Source organism: Dromiciops gliroides, chromosome 1, assembly GCF_019393635.1.
Source record: "Dromiciops gliroides isolate mDroGli1 chromosome 1, mDroGli1.pri, whole genome shotgun sequence".
Taxonomy (NCBI): Eukaryota; Metazoa; Chordata; class Mammalia; order Microbiotheria; family Microbiotheriidae; genus Dromiciops; species Dromiciops gliroides.
The window spans coordinates 101,729,496-101,744,911 of record NC_057861.1 but is presented as its reverse complement, the minus strand read 5'-3'; the positions used below and the strand labels follow the sequence as shown (position 1 = coordinate 101,744,911).

Here is a 15,416-nt window from a genome sequence, read left to right as displayed (position 1 = left end):
ATCAAATAATCTTCCAGAGGTATCTGATATGATCAGGACATCCATGATATTTTTTAAAGGTCTTCCACAATCTGACTCCAAATAGACTCTCCCACTAGAATTTGACTGCCACGAGTTTTTGGTAATTACAGTAAAATTATATGTTTTGGAAACACCCGAAGGCCACACCCTAGCTGAATGGGAATCAGAAGCCTGAATGGTGGGAATGAGGAGGCTAAAGAAAAAAAAGGGGGGGGGGATTTTTTTAAAGGCGGGGAGGGGGAGACTGACAGCGCAGGTGGAGGGAAGTGATAGAGGTAAAGGACAAATTCTATACCCCAAAGGGCGGCGACGGGGAAAGAATTCTATGATGGGCAGGGCCCGGGGGCGGAGGGGGGGGGGGGGAGGGAAGCAGGGACGAGGTCCTAGCTAAAACGGGGTGAGAGGAGCCCCGGAGGGGTTTAGTGAGCCAAGCACCAGAGAGACCAAATCTAGCGGGAGGAAGAAGCCTCTGCTGGGTGGGAAGGTAAGAGCTAAAATTGGGAATGGGGTGAGGGGTGAAGGGGAGTCCACGTGGGAGGGGAAAATTAGAGAAGGGATCGAGAAGAGGGGCAGGGAAAGAGACGAGTTTCTGTAAAGGGGAGAGAGGCGAAGGGAGGGCAAGGAAAGCCGGGGACAGGAGTGTGGAGAGGTAAAGAAAGTTGGGGGACGGAGGAGGTGGGGGAAATCGATGGATAGATGGATGAATGGATGAATGAATGAATGAATGGAGAAGGAAGAGAGGGAAAAGGAAAGGAGGGGGCGGCGCCGGGGGGGGGGAGGGAAAGGAAGGCGAGGGGTAGTTGGAGAGGGCAGACGGCGTGGGTTCGCTGAGCAGCGGTCTGGAAGGCGTTGGGGGCCGGAGAGAGAGAGAGAGAGAGAGAGAGAGAGAGAGAGAGAGAGAGAGAGAGAGAGAGAGAGAGAGAGAGAGAGAGAGAGAGAGATAGCGGAAGGGGGAGGGGGGCACGGGACTGGGGGAGGGGCGGGCGGAAAAAGGAAAGGGGGGAATCCCCTCACGAGGGAGCAACTCACCCGTAGCCCGAGAGCCTCCCGGGCTCGGCTCTGCCCCGCTCCTCTCGCCTCCCCCACCCCGGAGCGGCGGCGGCGGCGGCGGCAGAGGAGGAGGAGGAGGAGGAGGAGGAGGAGGAGGATGTGGAGGCGACTCCTCTGCGGCGCTAGGGGGAGCCCCGGGGCGGGAGCAGGGAAAGCGGCGACGGCCGGGACCGGGAGCCCTCCGCACCTGCCCCTGTGGCGGAGCGGCGACGAGCCAGGCGGCGGCAGCGGCAACTACGACCGGAGAGGGCAAGTAACCCGGATGTACAGGGGAAGGGGGAGGGAAAGGGGGAATGCCAGGAAGTGAGGGCGCTGGGGACCTGTCCAGCTGTGCGCATGCGCCGCGCCCCACAAGGTAAATTGTCCGCCGGCTTTTTCTCCGCCTCCTTTCCTCTCCCCTCCCCGCTGGAAAAGGGGTGGGGCGGGGCGGCTGCTGGAGACAGGTGGTCGGGCAGAGCTGGCGCTAGGGGAGGGAAGAGAGGCTAGCACTGGGCAGGGAAGGAGGGCCCTCCCCTCGGCTTCCTCACTCCCCCTCCCCTTCTTAAAGGGACCGTAAGGCGTATGTTTCCACGGAGGTGAACCAGGGGTTTCACGCGTCCCTCCTCGCCCTCCCTCTCAGAGAACATGCCCCTTAACTGGGTATCAACTGCTGTGCATGCACTTTAAGGCATAAAAATGAAAGCTCTTTGAGGACAGGGACCTTGGTTTCTAGCCTGGCACACATTAGGCGATTAATAAATGCTTTTTGACTGACACTTTAAGGCACAATACAACTTAAGTATTAAATGCAGTATTAAGTGCATAGCATGTGCAGTTAATTAACAAGCATTTATTAATCGCCTACTATATGCCAGCCACTTGTACTAACTGAAATAAAAAATGAAAAGAGTCCCTGCCTTCAAGGAGTTTACATTGTATGGGAAAGCCACACCTTTTTAGTAAATGCCTTTGCTAAGAGGTAATTGTGTTTTACTGATGGGTTATTCTTGGGAAGGGAAGAAAGGGGGAGTCATAATTTAAGAAGTACAGGTCCCCAGGGTTGCCCCTAGTTTGCAAGGTAGCAGCCACTCTCTGGGGATCCAGCCCACAAGTACAAGTTAGGAAAGTAGCCCAGAAATTTACATTTGCATGCTACCTTAAGACAGAAGTGTTCAATGCACTTTGAGATATATCATCTTGTTCAGAAGTCCTTGACAAACAGGCAAAGAACCTCCAAATCCTTGACACTCCCAATTCCCCACACACACAACCTATGCCTAGCTCTTTCCCCTGTTCTCCCAACTATACCCTGACAGCTCCAGATCTCTCCTCCAACCCCATTAACAAAACTTGCCCTGCCATAAATGATTGACAGCTTGAAGCATTAGCCCTCCCTAAGAAGTTTCTATTTTTATTTCAAAGCCTTAAGTTTAAGGGTTGAAGTTTTGAGGGAATTTCAGGAAGAAAAAGGAAAGATATTGGCCCTTCCTATGTCCATGAAACTATATAATGCACCAAAACCTGAACAATAGGAGAACATTCATGTCATTCTTTTGACATGATATTGGGGCAGCTAGGTGTCGCAGTGGATAGAGCACCGGCCCTGGAGTCAGTATGAACCTGAGTTCAAATCCGGCCTCAGACGCTTAACACTTACTAGCTGTGTGACCCTGGGCAAGTCACTTAATCCCAATTGCCTCACTGAAAAAAAAAAAAGATTAGTTGATATTTATTCAACACAACAGAAGTTTGGAACTTAAAGCCCAAGAAAACTAGGTGGCTTTCACAGGACAAATGCTATGCCAGGGCTCCATTGACCATTTCCCTTCCATTCTAATTGTCATAAATCTACTACTGATGTGTAATATATCATCTTCATCAATCTGTTTAAAATGTAAATGGTCCTGACCTCACATTTTATACTTATTGATGGCATTAAAATTTTCCTTAGGGGGCAGCCAGGTGGCACAGTGGATAGAGCACCGGCCCTGGATTCAGGAGTACCTGAGTTCAAATCCAGCCTCAGACACTTGACACTTGCTGGCTGTGTGACCCTGGGCAAGTCACTTAACCCCCTATAGTCCCACCAAAAAAAAAAAAATTCCTTAAAAGAACTTTGGGTCTATAGGTAAGGTGATAGAACATTAATATTTATAGCCCCAGGGGCAGCTAGGTGGCACAGTGGATAGAGCACTGGCCCTGGAATCAGGAGGACCTGAGTTCAAATCCGGCCTCAGACACTTAACACTTATTAGCTGTGTGACCCTGGGCAAGTCACTTAACCCCAATTGCCTCACTAAAAAAAAAAAATATATATATATATATATATATATATATATATATTTATATATATTTATAGCCCCACAACTCTTAACTCTAGCCAGGGAGTAGATCCTTATAGGTACTAACCCCTAAATTATACAGAATCTGAAGAATTGGAAAGATTCTCAGACATCATCCAGTCCACTCAAGACAAGAATCTTATCTGTTGTGTCCCTGAACAAGACGATCATCCTACCACCTTGTGCACCACCTCACAACCTAAGGTGGAATCCATGCAGTTTCTGGGCAGCTCTTCTTAACAAAGTTTCCCATGTTTAACTAAAATCTGTCTTCCTGTAAACTCCACCAGCTGGCTCTAGAAATGCAGAACACCTGTCCTCCTTCTATGTAACAGCTTTTCAAATATTTGAAGGCAGCATTCCTACCTTTACTCAGTCTTCTCAAAATCAAATATTCCTCTGTCCTTGGCCAAAATATGTCCATATGAACTGCAGGCCATTTTCTACCCACTCATTCCCTTTCATCTCTTCACCACAGCACCCATTCTCTCTTGTTTTTGTCTTTTGGGGGGTTTTTTGTAGGGCAATGGGGGTTAAGTGACTTGCCCAGGGTCACACAGCTAGTAAGTGTCAAGTGTCTGAGGTCGGATTTGAACTCAGGTTCTCCTGAATCCAGGGCCGGTCCTTTATCCACTGAGCCACCTAGCTGCCCCCAGCACCCATTCTCTCTTGAGGGCTGTCTCCAGAACATTAGATCCCTGGGGTCAGCTGAATATACCATTTCAAGTCCCTTTTCTTATCTATACTCCCACACACACCCCCCAAGTGTCTATCCTGCTCCAACTTGCCTAATGGCTTTATCTCACACTTTTCCTTTCATCTCAAGTCACCATCTCCATTTTATAGATGAAGAAACTGAGATTCAGAAGAGATCACACAGCTCATAAATGGTGAAGCCCATCTTAGAAGCTGGGTTTTCTGATTCCTGGATGATTGTTTTATCCATTACAAAATCTAGTACCAATCTAGGACCCACCTGTAGGAATTGATGCTTAGTAAATGCTTACTAAAGGAACAAAAACTTTAAAAACACCGAGCAGTGATGAAGCATAGTTTCCACCTCCAGAGAAAGAATTGATATCGATTGAATACAGACTGAAGCATATTTTTCACTTTCTTTTTTTTCTTTTATTTGAGTTTTCTTGTATAAAATTACTAATATGGAAATGCTTTACATAATGGCACATGTATAACCTATATCTGTTTACAGTCTCGGAGAGGGGGGAGCAGACAGAGGGAGGGAAGGATAGAATTTAGGACACAAAACTTTAAGTAAAAATGTTTAAAAAAAAAAAAAGAAAGTGATAGTCCTTAGAAACTAATGACCAAGAGACCTTCAATACCAAGCAATCTGATAGCTAATGTGGATTAATTGCTAGAGATAATAATAGCGGATATGTATATAGCACTTTATAGAGATCATCTCATTTGTTCACAGTGGTAATTCTGTGAGGTAACTGAGAAATCATTATACCCATTTTACAGATGAGAAAGTGGCTAGGAGAGATCAGGTGAAAGGTCAGACAGGTACTAAATACTAAGGTCCTTTGACTCCAAACCCAGAGTTCTTTCTCCTACGATTCATTTCCCTACTTGTGTTTGTTAAAGGGCTAGATACTTAACAAAGAGAAAAAAGCTACAACACAAATAGAATCCTAAGTAAAACCAATACTTCCCTTCTAGAGACACTACCATATTGTGAAATATTAATTGCTATTTTTTCCCTTCCCCTGAGCCATAAAGTGTGCTTTATCTTATATTTCCCTAAAATTATAAAATCTATCACTTTGCTCTCCCCCCACACATCTCTTCCTCTCTCTTATTTCTTTCTTTTCTCTCCTCTCTTCTCTCTCTTTTCTCTTTCTCTCCTCTTTCCTCTTTCTTTTCTATTCTCTCTCCTCCCTTGTCTCCTCTCTCTCCTCTTGTCTCTTGTCTCTTTCTCTTTCCTCTATCTACTCTCTCTTCTCTCTCTTCCCTGTTTCTCTCCTCTCTCTTCTCTCTGTCTCTGTCTCTTTCTGTCTTTCTGTGTCTGTATGTCTCTGTGTTTCTCTCTCTCTCTTTCTGTGTGTGTGTGTGTCTCCCTCACCATTGGAAGAAAAAAATGAAACAAAACCAAAATACCTGTAATAAATATACATAGTCAAGCAAAACAGATCCCACATTGACCATGTCTAAAAATATGTCTCATTCTGCACACTGAATCTCTCGCCTCTCTGTCAGGAGTTCAGTAGCATGCTTTATCATCAGTCCGCTGGAAATGTGGTTGGTTGTTGCATTGATCAGTATTCTTAAGTCTTTCAAAGTTATTTTGTCCTTATAATATTGTTTTAATTGTATATATTGTTCTCCTGCTTACTTCATTCTGCATCAGTTCATAGAAGTCTTCACAGGTTTCTCTGAAACCTTCCTTTTTATCTAAGACTACAAATTACAGAAAAGGTACATAGGTATTGGGAATTTTCACCCCAAGAACTCCTCATACTGATGATTCATAAGTCCAGACCCCTCAAAAAAATTTAATCATGAAAAAGATAAGAAAAAAAGAACTACTTTTTCCTATATTCACTTCTTTCTTCATCCACCTCAATCACCCAGTAAGGTGTTGGAAGGGATCTCAGCAAATATTGAACACTTAACAACAACTGCTACTACTACTATCATTTGATAGAGTGCTTTAGTGTTTACAAAGTGCTTTACAAATTTTATCACATTTCATCCTCACAGCACTGATAGAGGGAAGTGCCATAATTATCCCAATTTCACAACTGAGGAAACTGAAGCAGGCAATAGTTAAGTGGTTTGCCCAAGTTCATACAGCTCATGAGGGTTTGAGGCTGGATTGATTTGAATTCCAGGTCTTTCTGACTCAAAACCAGAACTCAATCCATCATGCCATGTAGTTGCAAAGCAAGTGGTCATCCAGGCTTTGTGGAAACAGTTTGAATGACTGGGAACTCATTACCTCCAGAGGCAGCTTCCTTCCACTGTTAGACAGTTTCCTTATATGGAACTACTGCAATCTTTGCCCTCAGGAGTCACACAGAGAAAATCCTTTCCATCATTCATAAATTAATGACGGCCCACATTTTGGTAATATTTTAAAGTTTGCAAAGCGTTTGCTTTGCAACAACCCTGGGCGGTTAAGAAATTCCTATAAGGAACATTATTCCCATTTTGGAGCTATAAAAATAGAGGCTAAGGGAGATAAAATAAGCTACCCAGGAAATAAACCTGGCTCTCCTGGATTCCACTGAGCCTACCTCTCTTTCCATTATACCACCTGACACCCCTATAGATGTTTGTAGACAAATACTCTAGCAAGGAAAGAAAGACTTCATATACCTTAAATCACTGTTTAAATGTGAGCTATTATATGGTGTTATCATTATCATCACCATTACCACTACCACCATCATCGATAACATATCCCCCCTGAGTCATATCTTTTCCAGGCTCCACATCCCCAGTTCCTTCAAATAACTGTAGTGGATCCATAATGCTAATGATATCTTAAGCAAATTACCTTTGAAAAACTGAAAAAGATTTCCTACTTTCAGAAAAATCTAACAAGACACATGGTAGATTCTCCTCCTTAAGGAAAAACAAAAACAAAACATTTCAGCTCAGTGTGTGGCTAATGGCACAATAGACTAGAAATCTTTATGACCAAACCTTTCCCAAAGAATGACTCTGATATTATATGCTTCAATAAAGTAGTCAGGTAGCATTAAGAGAATCTTCAGGGGCAGCTAGGTGGCGCAGTGGATAGAGCACCGGCCTCGGAGTCAGGAGGACCTGAGTTCGGATCAGGCCTCAGACACTTAACACTTACTAGCTGTGTGACCCTGGGGAAGTCACTTAACCCCAATTGCCTCACTAAAAAAAGAAAAAAAAAAAAAGAAAGAGAGAGAGAATCTTCAAAGACACTCCACGGAAGTTGCTCTCCGAGTCAGTCAACAAGCAGTTAAATGTTTACCATATGCCAGGCACTATGCTAAGAACTGGGGATATAAGTACATGCAAAAAGCTGTCTTCATGCTTGCCTTCAAAGGCTTACATTCTAATGGGAGGAAGACAACCTATATAAAAGGGAGTTGAAAGGGGGATTGGAATTCCCCAATTAACAAATAGTCAAAGGATATGAACAGGCAATTTTCAGATGAAGAAATTAAAGCTATCTATAACCACATGAAAAAAATGCTCTAAATTACTATTGATTAGAGAAATTCAAATTAAAACAACTCAGAGGTACCACCTCACACCTATCAGATTAAATAATATGACAGAAAAGGAAAATGACAAATGCTGGAGGTGATGTGGTAAAATTCTACTGTTGGTAGAATTGTGAACTGATTCAACCAATCTGTAGAGCATTTGGAACTATACCCAAAGGGCTATAAAATGGTGCATCCTCTTTGATCCAGCAATCCCACTACTAGGTCTGTATTCCAAAAAGATTTTTTTAAAAAGGAAAAGGACCTATTTGTACAAAAATATTTATAGCAGCTCTTTTGCTGTGGCAATGAATTGGAACCTGAGGGGATGCCTATCAATTGAGGAATGGCTGAACAAGTTATGGTACATGATTGTGATGGAATAGTACTGTGCTATAAGAAATGATGAGCAGGATACTTTCAAAAAAACTGGAAAGACTTAAATGAACTAATGCAAAGTGAAGTGAGCAGAACTAGGAAAACATTGTACAAAGCAACCGCAATATTATATAATAATCAACTGTGAATGGCTTGTTATTCTCAGCAATACAGTGATCCAAGACACTTCTGAAGGAACTATGATGAAAAGTGCTATCCACCTCCAGAGAAAGAACTCATGGAATCTGAATGCATATTGAAGCACACTTTTTTTTTTTAACTTTATATCTCTTGGGTGCTTTTTGTCATCATTTTCTTTCACAACATGACTAATATGGAAACATGTTTTGCCTGACTGCACATGTATAACCTTTATCAAATTGCTTACCTTTTCAATGAGGGGGTAGGGGAAGAAGGATGGAAGAGAATTTGGAACTTTAAGTTGTTAAAAAAATTAAAGTTAATTTTTGTGACTGGAAAGATAATTTTAAAAAAAGAAAGAAAAAAGCACATATATGCTGACAGAGAGACAGAGAACTAATGTTGTATATGTTATAAGATGGGTGGTTTTGTTTAATGTTTTTTCTATGAATCTCCAAAGGGTCCAGTTTTAATGAAGGATAGGGAAATTGGGGTACTTCCAGAAATTATTGTGACATTAAAAGGCATAGGATGTACCCATGTCCAAGTTGGTTCAGTCTGGAAAAAGGAGAGATGGCTGGTCTGGGTCCTTCCCCAAAATGGAGGTGGGAAAGAGAAAGGAAATATTGTATTTTGTTGCTGGTTGAAAAAAATATATATATTTTAAAAGAATTTTTTCAGACCTCCATGCTCCTCCCACCCTATCCTACCCCAACATACCTAGTTACTTAATGCCCTTAGCATGTAATATTATATATTATAATGCTCTTTGTTTATATCTTATCTCCCTCCTAGATTGTGAAGTGTATGAGTTTAGGGAATATATCTTATATATATATTTGTATCTCTCACAGTTCCCAGAAAAGTACACCACAGGCAGAATGCTCTTAATACATGTTTATTGAATGAATGAATGAATGAACTTTCAGAGGTCTAGGCCCATCTCCTGCCTTCAGGCAGAATAGCACAGAAGAGACCCTAAATCATTTGATAGTTGCCTCTGTTTGAAAGTCTTCCCTGAGCCCTATACATAAATTTAGCTAATGAGTAATGAGAAAAGAAATCTTTATCTATTTTACTATACAATTTTATCAAGGCCATTTTTAAAAGTCTTTGCCTAAGGAGGGGAGTGTCTGATTTGCCTCGTTATTAACTTTGTTACTGTCATTAAAATGGTATTTGTGTAAAGGAAAAGACTCCTAAAAGGAAAGAAAACTATGAGTAATTAAAAAACTAATAATGGTCAGAGGAAAGAGATAATGAAACCTGGCTTCATTGGCATGTAATATTCCTTAATATGACATTTATATATTATAGAATCAAATTAATTATACAACAATATATATAGCATGGATTTATATTCCCCTGTTATATAATAATAGACATAATACTCATATATTACTAAATACATAAAAAGTTTATGGAACTAAATTAATTAATCATATGACTATCATAACCTAATATCTTCTCATATATTACATGAGATATATGTGCTAAAGCTTCTAATTTAAGGTGACCACACATTTAGATTTTAAACATCACTATATATATGTATATATGTGTGTGTGTGTGTGTGTGTGTATACATATATATATATATATATATACACTTATATATATGTTGGCAGAGAGACAGGGAACTAATGCTGTATATGTTATAAGATGGGTGGTTTTGTTTAATGGCTTTTCTATGAATCCCCAAAGGGTCCAGTTTTAATGAAGGATAGGGAAATGGGGGTACTTCCAGAAATCATTGTGATATTAAAACAAAAAGCATCAACAAACCTTTTTAAAAAAATGTTTGTTTGGGGGAGAAAGCAGAAAAGAATGAAGAGGCTGGTGGAAAGTAAAGGTGAGGAAATACAACTTGGTATTAAAAATAACAGCACTGGGCTTGGTCTCAGAAGACTTACATTTGACCACTTCCTAGTACAGTGACTATGAGCAAATCCCTTCATTAAGAGAGCTCTCTCTGAGCCTGTTTCCTGTGCAGAACTGGAAGTGTACAACCCCTCATTTTACAATCAGGGAAACAGGCTTAGAAAGATTGTGACTTGCTCAAGATCACACAAGTAATAAGCAACAGCACCAGGAATCTTTCTAAACTCACAGTACCTGCCTCACCAATAGTTGTAAAGGAGTAGATGAAAATGTGAATTAGCATCTTTTTCTTGTCTAGGCCTGTGATTTCACTGATGTGGGGAATTCTTGGCTTAAAAAAATCTTCCAATGTAAAAAGTTTCCTCCAGTTATACAGATCATCAACTTGTCTCTTACTTACAGTTGTGAGTGAATATCCTGGAGCATTGTGAGATTAAGAGACTTGCCCAGAGTCACACAGCTCTTATGTGGCAGAGACCAGATCATAAGATCATAAATCTAGAGAAGGAAAGGACTTTATAAGCCATCAAGTCCAACCTCATCATTTTATAGATGAGAGAACTGATGCCTAAAGAGTTTAAGTGACTTGTCCAGGAGTCACTGAAGCAAGATTTGAACCTACGTCTTTCTGACTCCAAGCCCAGCACTTTATCTACTGCACCATGTCGCCTCTCTCATGGTAGAATTATTATCTACCTGTCAATTTTTTCTTTCTCCCCCAGTACCTACTAGCATGGCTAGGCTTAATAATTGTTTGAGTGGATGGATGGATGGTTATAAAGGAAGAAACAGATACAAATAGAAAGCTTTTGTCCTGAAGTCACACTGTTAATTAAAATATATCATGATGCAGAAAGTGTGATAAAATAATGGAATTTGGCAGATGCCCAGGGGTCCCACCTGAATGATCTAGTGCTGTTTGAGAAACCAGCTAGGTACCTACTTGGGATAATTGGATATGAGCCACACCTGGTCTGCCCTGAGTGATGTATGCTGCTGATGTCAGCAGGGGAACCACTCTCTGACATCCAGCTTGAAGGACCTCCCTTTTAGGGGAGGGAGAGTAAAAGTAGAAAAGGGAACGCTCACTGAGGGGAGCTCGTTTTTCCTGTCGGTAAGCTTCCAAGAGCAGACTGCAGAGGAGCTGCACAGCTGTTTCCTATTGAAACTCCGGACCCCAGGTGATGAGTTAATAAAAAACAAGTCCAGCTTTTTGAATTAGCTGAGCTGGAAGCAAGTTTGGGGATTGTGTCAATCTTTGCTAGAGCCAGGGAGCTTATCCATTTTTCTCTTTCCTTATTCCCTTGTCATTGGCTTAATTAATTTCACCTTTGCTGTGTATTTTATTCCCATTAATAAAACCTGATTTGTTTGTGGAAAAGAGGCTATTTATCTCCTTTTTTATTGGCCTGGGAGAAATAACTAAAGAAAGGTAGTTTGGAAGGGAGGAAACTTTGGACGCAGAGGTCCCTCATTATTTTCTGAACCCCAATATTAGGGCAAGCCACCCAATTAACTCTCCCCATATTAAATTTGGCCCCTACAAAAGTGAACCTGAGGGGCAGCTAAGTGGCGTAGTGGATAAAGCTCTGGCCCTGGATTCAGGAGGACCTGAGTTCAAATCCAGCCTCAGACACTTGACACTTACTAGCTGTGTGACCCTGTGCAAGTCACTTAACCCTCATTGCCTCTGCAAAAAAAAAAAAAAAAAAAAGTGAACCTGAAATGGGAGTCAAATAAAGAAAAGGCAAGAACCTAGAACTTTTCATCACAAATAATATCTATCTTATTACTTATCTATTCTAAGTTGATAGGATATTTTCTTAATTGTTATAAGCATTTTATGTTTTCTGGGATGAGGTGATACCACTGGGGCACTTGTAGTTCCACACAACAGAATTAATCCCAGTTTCTTTAGGGTATTTCTAACTAAAAAGTCTCTCTCCCTTCTTGACCTTCTCTTAGCACATCTCTGGACCTCTCTTCTACCCTTAGTTCATATTTTCTTATATCACAGTTATTTGTGTACATGCCTTTTTTCTCCCTATTTGGACCAAGGGCAAGGACTTTAGAACAGGATCTCTGCCATGTAGTATAGGACCAAATTCAACATAAACATATAATAAATGTCTGTTGAGCTAAAGTAGAAAGAGAAGGAACCACAAATGTTTAGGACATATGATATGCCCTGGGTATCTGAATTAACCAATCAAAATGTCATTTCAGGAGTTTACTAGGTGTCTACTGTGTGTATGATCCTGAAAGGTATATAGCAGTAAGGATTCTTACATGTCTACAGTAAGACTTCTGTCAAGGAGTTTCCAATCTAGTTGGAGAGACAAGAAAAAAAAAATAACTACAGGACAAAAGACACATAATAACTGTACCACTCTCTGAAAAGGGAGCACTTCGGGCTGAAGTAATTAGCAAAGACCTCTCAGAATTAGTACTTAGGGGAAAAGGCAACTTTAAATGACTATGTCTCTTAGCTTTTCAGTGATCTCTCCAAACTTTAATAATAATAAGGGACTTCTTGGTCCTAGAACATTGCAAAGCCTGTTAAAGAGACTGATAATCATTCAGAGGAATTTTACCTTAACTAGCCACAAAAGAAAAATGAAGTATGCTTTATATACAGACAATGATATGCAGTTGTATAAACAAAAAAGAGTTTGTCCATTAGTGTTGATGTTTTATAGAGACTGCCAGGCCTTCAGTCAGAAAGACTCAACTTTCTGAGTTCAAATATGTCCTGAGATAGCTGTGTAATCCCAGACAACTAAAACTGGACCAACTTAACCCTCTTTGTCTTATCTGTAAAAATGAGCTGGAAAAGGACATGGCAATTCACTCCCATATCTTTGCCAAAACAAACAAACAAACAAAACAAATAGGGTCACAAAGATTCAGACAGCTGAAATGACTGAAACCACTAAACAACAGATAATGCGAATGGACAAAGATCACCCCCAAAAAACCTGGAAAGATACATGGTAGGTATATGCAGACTGCAGCACATTATCAACAAGAAAATACATTGGAGAAGCAACGTAAAGGACACAATCCCAAAAACGTATGGTCAAAATAGATGGTCAAATCATGTAACAAAATTGAAGAATAACTGACAAACAATCCATTGGCTCCACTGGTATTCTTGTGAAACCAGGAGAAATACAAGGAGGGCCCCAGTACATTGGGCTTACACCCTTTAACTACCCTCCAGGAGGACTCTGTCCAGAATCACCAAACTGGTCAGGTACAGATGTGTTATGATCTGTGTCCCAGTAGGGCATGCCCACATTGTTGAGCTCACAGATCCTTTAACTATTGAGGTGAGGAGGGACTTGTTAGATTTAACAATCAGGGCAGGTCTAAGAATTGCCAAATTTCTTGTTGAGACCAAGAGGGAAATTCATAGCATAAGAAATTCCTATCCTGCTCTCCAGCTTTTCATGAAAGCCCCCTTGATACACCTAATCACCATCATCCATGTGGGCACCACCTAACTGTGGCATGTAAAGCCCTTTACAACCTGGTTGCAAGCTGCCTTTCCAGACTTATTACACATTACACCCCTTAACACTCTGTGGTCTAACCAAACTGACCTGCTTGCTGTTCCTCACACATGCTATCCCTCTACTTCTTAGAATCTAGCTTCCTTCAAAGTCCAGATCATACAATGAGCCAAGACAATCCCAAAGGACTAATGATGAAACATGCTATCCACCTCCAAAGAACTGATATTGAACAAACTGAAGCACACTATTTTTCACTCTTTCATTTTGTTTCTTTGAATGAAGTTTTCTTACACAAAATTACTAATATGGAATGTTTTACATAATCATATACATATAACCCATATCTGTTTGCCACCTCAGGGAGGGGGGAAGGAAGGGAGGGAAAGAGGGATAAAAAAATGGAACCGGTGGGGGGGGGGCAGCAGCTAGGTGGCACAGTGGATAAAGCACTGGCTCTGGATTCAGGAGGACCTGAGTTCAAATACGGCCTCAGACATGTGACACTAGCTGTGTGACCTCGGGCAAGTCACTTAACCCTCACTGCCCTGCAACAACAACAACAACAACAAAAATGGAACCCAGAACTATAAATAAAAATGTTTATTATTTTTGAAAAAACACAAAACAAGTCCAGATCAAAGCACTACCTCCTACATGTTGTGGCCTTTTCTGATCTCATAGCTATGAATGCTTCCCTCTCCCCAGTTACATTGTATATACTTTGTGTGAGACAGTGTGACATGATGGAGAAAGGCCTCTGGGTTCAAGTTCTTCCCCCAACACAAAGTAGCTATGGGATCATGGGAAGTGTAACCTTGAAGCACTTTAGGTTACTTGGTAAGCCTACAGATTGCAGAAAAGGTGATGAACTGCTTTGGGTACTAGAGTTTCCTGACCTGGGAATTCAATGCAACAAGAAGTTCAGTTCCTATCCCTATACTCTGTATATTTTTTGTATCTTATATGTGTATATGGTTAGCCCCAGGCCCCTCCCATCCCTACCTCATAGAATGTAAGGGCAGAGATTACTTTGTGTTTTTTTTCTTCATTATCTCCCACATCTAGCAGAGTGCTTAACACATTGTGGATGCTTGCTGATTGCTGTCTGCCCCAGGAAGCCAGCCTGGCCCTCTGGCTTCCCATCCCACCCCCGAAAAGAGCTGCAGCTGGACAGTTCCCTTGACTCCTCTAGCCCCCCTGGGCCCAAAGGAAATGGTCACCTCTAAGCACCCAATGAACTGTTCTAACTCTGCTTCTCCCTTGCATGTGTATCATCCCCTCCCCCCACCCTTTCTACCTTCTCTGAAAACTCAGTCCCCCCCCCCCATTTTACTTTCTGCTATGAGGAAAAACATTTCATATGCCTAACTGAAGGACTATCTCCAGTGAAAAGAAGGATAGTGTCCCTAAGTAGAACACAAATACCTGTATTTGGTGACTTTGTGCAGCTGACTATAACTTCCCCAAATCATTTAACCTGTGAGTTACAGCAAATCATTTCTCAGCTTTATATGGTGACTAGTGTGGCTGTGCGTATTAAGAAGGAAACCATAGGAGACAGCATGTTTGACCCATCCATCTGTAGTTTCAGTTAGGAATCACACCAGTTTTAAATAAACTTCAAATCTAGGCTGCATTTTCTATACACAAGTTAACTTAGGCCCAGGAGAAAGAGGCACTGTGTACAATTACGTAACAGTTATTCTATTATTTTGAATGCTAATAGCAGCCTTAAGGCAGAAAGTCAAAATGAAAGATGATTTCTTCTTCTTCTCCTTCCTCTTCTTCTTCTTCTCCTTCCTCTTCTTCTTCCTTCTTCTCCTCCTCCTCCTCCTCTTTCTTTCTTCCTTCTCCTTCTCCTTTTCTTCCCTTCCTCCTTCTCCTCCTCTTCCT

At 41.4% G+C, this 15,416-nt stretch overlaps 1 protein-coding gene across 7 annotated transcripts in view; it reads right to left on the bottom strand.

Annotated features, from left to right (window-relative positions):
• CYRIB (CYFIP related Rac1 interactor B) overlaps positions 1 to 15,416 on the bottom strand; it is a 193,993-nt gene that overhangs the window by 109,375 nt on the left and 69,202 nt on the right. For 2 of the 7 annotated variants that reach the window (XM_043966657.1, XM_043966647.1), the window contains exon 1: positions 1,051 to 1,141. The exons of 2 other annotated variants lie outside the window; for them this stretch is intronic. The gene's annotated coding sequence lies outside the window, so the exon portion shown is untranslated. Of the gene's footprint in view, positions 1 to 1,050; positions 1,142 to 15,416 lie in introns of those variants that run through there. 3 more of the 7 variants (XM_043966701.1, XM_043966684.1, XM_043966674.1) reach the window with 3 other exon arrangements.